This window comes from Vigna unguiculata, chromosome 3 (genome assembly GCF_037176805.1).
Source record: "Vigna unguiculata cultivar grain cowpea cultivar isolate G323 ecotype 2 chromosome 3, ASM3717680v1, whole genome shotgun sequence".
Lineage (NCBI taxonomy): Eukaryota > Viridiplantae > Streptophyta > Magnoliopsida > Fabales > Fabaceae > Vigna > Vigna unguiculata.
The window spans coordinates 7,402,418-7,414,662 of record NC_140794.1 but is presented as its reverse complement, the minus strand read 5'-3'; positions in this window follow the sequence as shown (position 1 = coordinate 7,414,662).

Genomic DNA, 12,245 nt, shown 5'->3' with positions numbered 1-12,245 from the left:
AATATAAAAAAAAAAGGACATGACATAAAATAAAATAATTTTCCGTTATAGTCTAATTAAAAATTAGGATCAGTTATTCTTCCTTATTATTCATTTATTTTGTTCAATATAAGCTTTTTATTGATAAAAATATTTAATCAAGTCTCTCACTTTTAAAATCATAAACATGTAATTTCTTTAGGATTTAAAGAAATTCTAAATTTTAAAAATATAGTATTATAACTATTTTATCCATTAGAATTGACATCATTAGTTTTGTAAATTGTCGCTGTATATCCCTTGTTAACTATTATGCATAAATTAAAACTGTTGATAATTAACAGTTATGAAACTAAATGAATGAAAGTTATTAGACTGTTACATATTTTAAATGTAAATAATTTGGTCAAACTTTTATCAATATTACTACTAAAAAGGTATATATTTTCTGTCTTTAATTTATTTTTTTTAAATACTTACCAATTTTGTTATAAAAAGATAATGGCAAAAAATTGTTTCAAATTTTTTAAAAAAATATTTTATATAAAATACTTGTCGCAGAAAACTATATGAAAAATACTTGCAGATTATATGAAAAAAAATAATTATTTAAGAATAAATTACATACTAATTAAAATTCTTAAAAAAATGAAAAAAGGAAATTATTTCTTGTAAAATAAATAGCAAATTTGAAAAAAAAAATACATGAAATATGAACAAAAATTAATAGTGTATGGAAATTAAATCAAATAAAATAAAAAAGATAATTAAGTCTAAAATTTTTAAGCATGATAAATTTACTGATATTTATAAATTTTGTTTGGGTGAGGTCTGGTTTATTATTTTACTGAGGTGTAATTTTTATAATAATTGTTTTGAAAATTATACTAGTACTAACTAATATTAGTTGTTAATATAATATTTTTTCGTTAATAATGTGTAGTTGATAAGTTCATATATACTGTGAATAAAACAAACAATTTTGAACAATAATGGCTTACTTCTTTTTTTAATCATAGATTACATTGGAACTTTTATTAGAAGTTATGTACTTTAGGTTTCTATGGTTTAAGAAAAAAAAAAAGGAAATAAGAAAAAGGAAAGTAAAAACAAAAGTGAAATGATTTTATTTTCCAAATAAGAAAGAAAAAGGAAAAGTGTGTATGCAAAGTAGTATAAATATTTTAATAGCCTATAAGGAAATATATTCCGTTTCAAGTAATTAGGAGTGTTTTGGTTTTAAATGTAAATTCTATAATTAAACTCATACCGTAGAATGGAGCTAAAACCATATTTTATTCAATTTTTAAATGCTTTTTATATTTATTTATCTATTTATGTAACGTATACTAATAAATTTGGATTCCATTTTGAAAAACACTATTGTTATTTGGTAATGAATTTTCTTTTGATAATTAGAACGTCAATGTTATCATTTCCTACTTATTTACATCATGTTCTCATTATTTGTATAGTGTGATTAAGATTATGTTAAATTTATTATGAAGTTTGACATGTCAATAGTAATAATGACATTTTAAAGTTTACCGATCACTCGTATCACATGAAAATTTATTGAAAAGAAAAATGAAAAAAATAAAGTATAGGAGATCGCATCAAATTTGTAGTTAAAATTATATTTTACGAAACATAGGCAAAATATACTTATAATGAAAAAAAATAAAAATAAATATAAAGAGATAAAACATTAAACTATTTGTACCATTCTTGTACTATTCATACCTGGAAGCATCTCGCTCACCTGACCTAAGATGGTCTCAGCCTGAATATACTGAGACAATGCGATATCATGTCAGCCAAAACATATCAATAATGGTGAAGTATGATTAAATCAAGGTAATGGTTATAACGCATTAGGAGAGTATTAGACGAGTTATTTTATGTAATTAAGCACGTGGACCAAGATCATCTAGGTAAAAGTTCATTAATACAATATAAATAGTACAATATACGATGTAAATCAATAACGTTTCATTATTAACACAATGATTTCTTTAACGAAAAAAACATTAGAAACTTTAAACTGTATATGAGTAAAAAAGTGCAAGCATTGACGTCATCTCCCTCTAAGACTCAAAGGAAACATTCGTTGATCCAAAAAAACATGACACATTAAAAACATCATGGCAGGTCATTTGTTCAGGAAAAGATTATTGCAAGTTGCACAATTATCGTATGGCGTAGACTATGTAGGTAAAGTTACAATCGAAAATTTTGATTCCTAATGGAATAACAGTTAAATAACCATTGCCTAAAGAATACACAACATCTAAGATGTGTTGTGTAAAACTATGAAATAAAATATTGTTTAAACGTCGGTCAAAAAATGTGATCTATTGTTTTTATTAGGAAACGATTTTCAAACACATTTGTGGTTTTAGGAGAAAAAATAAAAATCGTTGTTTCATTTGACTATACGGCTTCATACTCCATGATTGAAAAATCATGACTAAATCATTGTCTAAACTAAAAGCTACATTTTTTTTTACTTTAAACAACACTTTAAAATTAATTTCTAAACTGAAAAATGGTGTAATAATGTTTTTTTAGTGAGACTACCATATGGATATAAAAAGAAACCGATTGTTGTCGTGTTCTATTACTTCAAATTAAATGTTAGAATTTGCTTTCATAGTTGTTGTGAATGTATTTGAAAATGAAACTGTGAAATTAAAAAGTGTGAATGGGTAAACTAATATTCTATAAATAATGGCGGGAGAAATAATTAAAGTGAAATTAAGCTAATGAATATGTATAAACAGTAACCATGAAATATAATATTGGTAATTTGTTATTGTGTGATGTAGGTATTAAAGATTGAAGTTTTAAGGGTACACAGAATCAAATAGACAAAGGTGATATCATGTGATGAGTATTTGTGAAGATTTTTAATATTAAGTTCTGTTTGAAGAGTTTGATAGTATGATTTTTTTATTTCTTTTTACAGTTATGGTTACGATCCTCTACGTGTTAGCGTAAATATATGTTAACATATTTTTTAAGAAAAATCTTACAATACTTTAATTAATATCTTATTTAGTTATTCAACAATAGATGTCTGTATCGGATACGACACGTATTTGACATGTCCATATATTAATTTTAAAAATAATTGAATACGATACGTGATATATGGATATTGAAAAATACAAAATTTTTTTAAAGAACATGATAAATATATGATTATTTTTATGTAAACCTAAATTAAAATCAAATATATTAAATATTTTTAACATAAAATTTATTAATAATTATCATCATAAGAACATTATTAATTTATATATTAAATACTTCATTAATAAGTATCGATAAAATATTCTAAAATATCGGATACGAATGTGGTTGGACACAAATATGTAATACAAATTGAGGTATGGATTATATCAAATAATAATTTTTACTTTTGGTAACTCAATAACAAATATTATAAAATTTAAATTTCAAATTCATAACATTTGACTAAAATGCCTTTTATCGACTAAAGTAAGAATTGTCTCTAAAATATTTGTTGACTCTGAAATGTGAATGAGCACAACGCTTCCTTAAATTACGCATTTGACATTTCTTACCTTTATGTGTTTTTTCAACTTCAATCATACACCGTTTCGAAAAGAAAAAAATAAATCAAATATAAAATTTATGAGTAAATAGTATTTTGTTTTCGTAAAATCTTTAACGTTTGACCTACTTCTGTCTTATTAATACATTTAAAAAAAATTATGAACGAGCAATAATACTAATTAGACCCCACCAGATATATATACTCTTTTTGAAATTTCTATGTAATAGATTAAAAGTTATTGATGTAATCAAATTCAATAGGTTTTACTTTTTATTTAATATTTTCCTATAATTCAGAAAGAATGTAGAGTGCCGTATACATCATACCTGAATATGCGAAAAAAATGTTATTTTAATACATAAATTTGCGTAATTTTTAAATATAAATAAATTAAAATAATATGAAATATAATTATAATGTCGACCATCTTTCCATGCTTTTAACATTTCTTGTTTCGAAAATAATAAGAGTTTAATGCAAAAAAAGAAAAGTTAGAATAATAACAATAACAACAACAAAACTCATGTCTATTAATATGTGTTCAATTAATTATAATATCCTATCTTGAATTATTGAAATAACTATATAAGCATAAGATTATTTGTCTCTTGTGAACAAGTATCTATGGAAGTAAACATTGAGACCTGTTGCAAATGACATCAAATGTCCCGTGACAAATACCAAGTGGGTCAGGTCACAAATTAAATAAATCGTGGCGCTTTAGATTGTGTTACACTCTTAAGTAAAAAAGGTTTCATCCTGACTAATAGCTATAGCTTTTGACTTAGTGGTAAGTGTTCAATCCTAAGATCGACAAATATATGATAAATCGATACATTAATTTTAAAAATAATAGGATATAATATGTAAAATATGAATATTGAAAAATACACAATATTTTTTTATAAACATGGTAAATATATGATTATTATTGAGTAAACTCAAATTAAAATCCCATATATTAAAGTTGTTAACATAAGAAATGATAAATTATTCTCATTATAAATGTACAATTATTTTATAGATTAGATAGTTCATAGATAAGTATTTCTAAAATATTCTAAAGTATTATACACAAATATGTGTCGAGCATGAATATGTATAATCCAAATTAAAGTATTGGTACATCATACTATATAATCAACCTTCAAATAATTTATATGTATTTTAAATTTTCAACAACAAAAAATAAATATTTATTCAAGATATCAATTGTATATTAAACTAATTTTCACTTTAATAAATACACGTAACAATCATTAAAATTCGAATATATATATTTAATTACCTTAATCAATAACAAGACATTGAAGATTTTGCACTAAGATTGTACTTTTTATAATATTAAAAACAAAAATTATATATATAAATACTTATTATACCTAACTATTTATAAAAAAAAAAAACATTTGAAGTAAAAAAAAAAAAAAAATCTATTTAAGCAATACAATGCAAATAGCATAGATAAGAAGAATAAATTGTCCACATCCTCTATATGAAGAACAAGAATATTGTTTTCATTCTCTTTGGTTATGCTTTTGGATGGTTCATTCATTTCCATCCAAATAATTAAGTGATATCCCACTTTCTAACATCTAAAATAACATAAATGCATTTTTTCATCATCATGTAGACATGACCCATCAAAACACCATCATCATCATGATTCCTTATAAACCTTTTTTTAGGGATAAAACTTTGCAAACTCAAAAAGATGAAAAATTGTAGACCCCAAAGAATTATTATCCTCAAATGTTCCAGCTTGTATTCCAACACTTTTTTCCATATGCAAATTCTTTTCTAATACAAGTTTTTTCAACCTTTTTTCTAGGACCATTTGCAAAAGTCTCCCACTTGCTCACCATTATAGAACCCTAAAAAGCACAATCATTTCAAAAAGTCCATTTTTTTGTGTCAATATATACCTTTACGGCTTTGCTTTAATTATGTTCTCTGTCTAATCTTTTTATTTAATTATTCTTTACATGCTTTATTTTTTAAAAGGGTGTTATTAAGTTTTAGTTAACTCAATAATCCAACTTCAACCACTTAAATCTGTTTCATGTTTTAACTTTAATAATCCAATCAAACTAAATTACACTAATTAGATCGAATACATTTAAAAGTTATTATCCTTCGTGATATATTTATATAATAACTATTGTTTTGTAGTTTACGTAAGCAAATTATAATAAAAAATGTTAATTTATGTGATTTGATGATGAAATCATGTATACAATTGAATCCATAGCTTTCAAAAGATCATGTTTTTTTTTTCAAAAAAAAAATCAAACTAATAAAAATGATTGGTTGGAACTTTTCTTTCTTCTAAATTCGATTTAAATAGTCTATAATTATTATTGTTTTTTTTTTATGAATATGGTTTTATTTGAAGCAATGTTGTGTCCTTTGGAGGAACACCGACACTGACATATGAACGTGATCTGTTTGTGCATTATAGGTGATGTTGAAAAATCAACATTTTGCATATATAGTTGCCATGCATAATTTTATTATATATATATAAATAAATAAATAAAAACTTTCTGATTTGTTCAATGAAGAAGATAAAGTTATCTTTATATTATGTGCAATAAAATAAAAGAGCCGATTTTTTTATATAAAAAATGGTGTAAAGGAACAATGATGATAAAGTTAGTTATGATAAAAATGTGAAAAGAAAAAAGAGGCTTAAAGAATAAATAAGAGGAAGATGGAGAAGAAAAAATGGAGAAACTTCTTTTGTGTCATAGTTGTAAGAATCAAATGAAAGGAAAGTTGATTTTCATTAAATAATTGGGTAGTTAATTTGATTGCTTAATCTGTCAAATTAAGTGTCTTTGAAGCTTGTGTCTGATTTAATGGCCATTAAACATTTTTCTTTTTTTGTAATAAGACATTAACCAACCAGTTGGATTGGATTATGCTATTAAACTTTTCACTAAATAAATCTTTTGATTTAGTAATGATATAATTTTTAATTATATTTTATTAAGATTAATAAATTTATGGTTGGATATGACCTATGAATAAACTAAAAGTAAAATATGGGTTGTTTAGTGTTGCTAGTGAGGTAAGTTTTATTCTTGATTCTGTAAAGTAATATTGTTAATTTATTTATTGTTTTTGTACTTGTTTTGAAGTTATAATTTAAGGTAGTGATTGAGACACGACAAATAGATATTTTGTGTACTTAAGATAACCATGTAATGCATGGTTTGTATAGCCGTTAGCACATTATTACAGAATGGGTTTTATATGACGGTTAAAATACTATTTCAACGACAATTTTTTAATCGTCGTAGATATTGTTAACATTAAAAGTCTAACAGATGATGATTAAAATAAGTATTATTAAGAGTCTCGAAAAAAGAAGTAATGTGTTGCATATCACGATAAAATTAACAAAGCAATTCTATTAAAGTACAGCAAAAAATCATCTCCATCAAAGTGTTAAACGACACATAATTTTTTCGTAGTTCACCATTTGCTTGTTAAACGTCTTCGATTGATGTCGTGAAAAAACTTTTATTGCACTAGTAATAATTAATTATCGAATGGTATAACCTTTAAGAAATTGTTTCAAGAGATATAAACTTTTAATACCTTAGTTTTTACTTTTGGAAATAGGATAACAATTAAATTAAATTATGTGTTTAAATTGAAAATTGAGAAATTCAAAAAAATTGAATTAATTTATGATATTTTGAAAATACAAAAAGTCAAAGCAATTCAAATTCCTTAAAAATTTTATAATTCCTTATCAACATATTATATTAAAGAATTTGAAGGATCAATAGCCACACTTATGATGAATTTGATAAGAAATAAAATTTTTAAAAGAGGAAGAAGAAATAGAAGAGAGGAAGGAGTAATATCTAGAGAAGTGTTATGTAATAAGAAGTGGTTAAATATGTTTGTAGTTTTTAAACATATATATAAAATTGGAATTCGTCTATATTATAAATTAATATAGTTTGATTTCTAAAATTGTAAAATGAATATTTTTAGTTATTTTAACTCAACTGCATACAAATTTTTAGACGTGTTAAACGACATTTCAAGCTAGCGTTTAAATTATTTGTATCACATGGTACGTTTGAACTCAGTTGTTATTATGGAATATCGTTTAACACCTAAAGAAACATTGATGTCGTTAAATTTCGTAGACGTGTTAAATGACATTTTAGATTAGCGTTTGAGTTGTTTATATCATTTTACACGTTTTAACTCAAATGTCATCTTGAAACATCTTTTAACACCTAAAAAACATGACATCGCTGGATTAAAATGACTATATTAATTCAATTTTGAATTTTGGAAATCAAATATATCAAAGTTTAAAACACGAAAAGTTCCAATTTCGCATTTAAATTACATACTACAAACATATTTAACCTTAAATAAAAAAAAAATGAAAACCTTTTTTATTTTCTTCCTCATAAAACAATTAGGAAGTTGAAGATACTTGTCTTTTAAATGCAATATAATTATACTACATATAAAAGTTTGTAATTATAAAACACTTTTAAAGGGTCTTCTTAAAAAAAATTCATAAGAAATTAAAAAGAAAAACACTTTTAAAAGAGTTAATATTAGCTGACACATAAACTAATTATATATTTGTTTTATTATGAGTAATATTTCAACTTATGTTTAATATTATGTATTATCATAAATTTGTTGAGATATTATTATTAAAATCAATTATTTATTATAGGTATTGTATCTTTGGAATAATGTTCACATACGTCAACAAATTTCATGTTTATGAGATAAGATAGTTAGTATCAATCACTTTATCCGAGATATTGTCTAAGGGTCTCAAACTCTATCATACTTTTGTTTTTAAAATAAGTCTTGTAGGGTTGACGAAAGAATATCTATTTAAATTGTCTTTGATATTGACTCCTGAGCAATGTAAAACTATTGAATGTATCGAAACAAGTCATGTAATATAGGTTTGATGGAAACTAGTGTTGATTTTTTTAACAACTTTTTCATTCCATTTGTCAAAGGAACGAGTGTTCATCTTTCTTCACCCATTGGGTAAAGAGAATTTGTCTTTGGAGTATTGTTTTTGTTCTCATAGGTAATGTCAATGTTTTGACTAAGTCTGTTCATATAACATCATCGTAGTCAAATACATTTGAAGTATAAAACTCTTTCATAATTTTGTCTTTAACATTCTAAAAAATTTTGTACATCGAAAGAGAGGTTAAATATATTTTTCGTCTTCAAATCATTATAAATGTTTTGTTTCATTCATGTTATATAAATTATATTGTTCTTAAAATCTACAAAAGTTATGTAAAATGTCATTTTCAATGAATCATTGGTTGAATGTTTATCATATGTCAAACAAAATTTTATAATTAGAACGCCACCAGCTTAACGATAACATTCACATATAATTTTTAAAAACAAATGTTTTTATGTAATTTTCACAAAATTCATGGATGAAATAATTTATATTTTTACTTATAAAGTTCATAATGTTTGAAATGAAATACAATTTTGAAAAGAAAAATATATTTATTTTTAAAAGATTTAATAAAAATAATACAATATTCTCACCCATCCGCGAAAAACATTTAATGAAAAACTTAATTAGATTTTTTTTACAAGAAATACGATCATTTTCTTTGTTGAAACTTAGTGAGAAATTATTGACATGGTTGTTGAGAATTATATTTTTTAAGAGGTAAGTGAAACAATATATATATATATATATATATATATATATATATATATATATATATTATCCTCAACTTTCCAAGAGGCTTTTCTTCATGGGAAATACATTTATGGATTAATCTTTCTGACAAATGTTTAGAGATTAAATCTAGAACTACACATTTAAAGATGAAGTTGTGTATATAATATAATTATAATACTACATTTTATTTTAAATCTGTTAAGAGTGTTTAAGTATATAGTTGAAAAAAAAAATTGCATAAGAATGGTTAATGTTTGAATGGAGTTGCAACATTGGATTCCCTTTTGAGAGTTTCGAAGCTCGATTGTACCGTTGCGTAATTTATTCACATTTTACATTATTTTTTATTTTGGCGCCTCGAACCGTACCGAGATGGATTCTGTCACGGGCGCGCGTGTGATGTGCGTGTGATGAGTGAAGGTACACGTGTAGGGTCAGTGATGCGGTTGGGCCAAAGGGTCCAAACAAACTCTTTCTTTGTTAGTGATGAGGTTGCAGGGCAACATGACGAAACCCTGCTACGGCTTCTCCAGGGATTATGATGTCTCAAATACCTTTTCATATATATCTAAATATATTTTTCTATGTCAAAATTATTTTTAGAGGTAAACATATTTTTATATCTTTAATTAACTGTGATGTGTCTGTGTAAAATTTAAATTTCTTCTATTTTAAAGAAATTTTTGAAGTGAGCTTTTCTTTTTAATATTTAAATTCAAAAAATGAGTTTTCCATAGCACTCAGCAAATAATTGCATTCAAATGTTCTAGTTTTCTTAAAAAAATAAATATTGTATTTATTGATCACTTTCATTAAATTTTGACAATTTTTTTTTTTACTTGAATTCTTCTTTTTTCTTTTTACGAACCAAAATTATATTAGGTTATGTTACTCTTCGGCAGTACTATTCATAGTTCAAATTTAGTTTTTTTTTTCTTTTTAACTATCGAATTTTAAGCGGATTTTCAATGTCCAATCACACTATTTAGAATAGATAAGTCAGCTCTTTATAAACTATATTTCAGTCGGTTTTTTCAACATATGTTTAGTTGTAAAAATCAAAGTTTTAACAATTTTTTAGTGTGGATAAAATAATTTAATCTCTATTTTCAATTTTATCCTTAAGTCTAAGTTGAGTTAGTTGAACCATCAATTCAAAATTATTTGTTTTGATTTTTGATCTAGATAGATTATAGATGATTCAATTAAGACTCATTCGGCTCGACTTTCGATTAAGATTGAACCAACACAACCTTTGACCTAAGTCGACCTAAATTGTTTGTTGATCTAGGCTGAAAAGGTTAGACCATCACCATGCTTATCCATTAGATGAGTTGACCTAGCTTGACCAACAACTTGAATCGACCCGACTCAACCATCAATTTGGATCGATCAAACTTTACCATCGACTAGCGTTATCCTAACTCGATCATCAACTCGGACCGACTTAGATTGACTTCAACCTGGATCAATCTTTGACCTAAACGATCTGTCTCGACCTTTGTAAATGAAGTAAAAATGAGTGAATTTTTTATATATTTTTGGATATTTAAAATTATTTTGTTTTATTCATTTGAAATACCTCCAAAAATTCCTTAAATTTAAATTTATTTTTAATTACCTTGTTCAAACATAGCATTAATGTTTTGGATTAAAAACGATATAATTACCTTGTTCATTGAAACTGATTTTTTTTAATGTCTCTCAAAAAAGAAATCTAACAAATATATAAGTGAGTCTTCTAATTATTTTTTCTTAAAGAAACTAACAACATCAGATAAATAAATTTTACTCATACATATTTATACACATTTGTAGAGTTTTTTTCTTTCATGAGTTTATTAACTAAAAATCATACTTATATTATTCTCATCTAATTCTTTTTTCTCTTCATCGAACACAATACATAGGGACGGTAAAAAAAGATCGCACTCATTAATATTGATGACTCACGGGTATTGTGGTATTTGATTTACGAATATTAATAAATTTTATTTTAATTTTTTAATTTAAAATGCAAGTGATCAAAATAAGAGTATTAATAAAAAATTAATTTAAAAATTAATTTTATATATTTTTATTAAACTTAGTAAATCGAAGTTATTTCTGTAAAATATTAATTTTTAAAATTTATATTTTGACATAACTCATGGTTTAATTTCCTTTGTACAAATATCAAATTTATTTACATCGAGTAACTTAATTTGAATTTTATTTAAATTTTTTTTTAATCCAAATTTTTATTTTAAATATTTTCTTAAGATAATTTTATTCAAAATTTTTAAAAATAATATGTAAAAATATTTATGAATATTCATTGGAATCCACGTGTAAAAAAAAAACTTGTGAATTTTATTTTCATATATCTAACATATAACAAAATGGCTATCAGTTTTAGACATGAGGGATAGAGTAGACACTATAAGTTACCAATTCAACTCATTATCATTCGTAACCTATATATATATATATATATATATATATATATATATATATATATATATATATATATATATATATATATATATATATATATATATATATATATAAAGCTAAATTGACCATATATTAAAAAATAAATTTTGTATCTTAAATATACGTAACTTTTTTATGTAAAATCTTTATTGTACGATGTTTCAAAATGTTATTTACGTAGTTCATTCATTAAATTCAAAACGTGTTTTTTTCACGTCAAATAAATTGTCTACAATTGAATCTATACCAAATCTTTGAACTATTTTTTTTTTTTTTAAATGTATACTGTGAAACAATTGTTTGAAATGTTGTCTTTTACACTGGGCAATACAATGTCCACTATATTTATGGTAGAAAAGGATGTTACGTGGAGACTGGAGAATAAAACAAGAGTGATAACTTTATACATGCAAAGATACAACTGTGTTCTTTTACATCTTGACAACAAAAGACTGATAAAAGTAATTTCCAATTTTCTAAAACTATGAA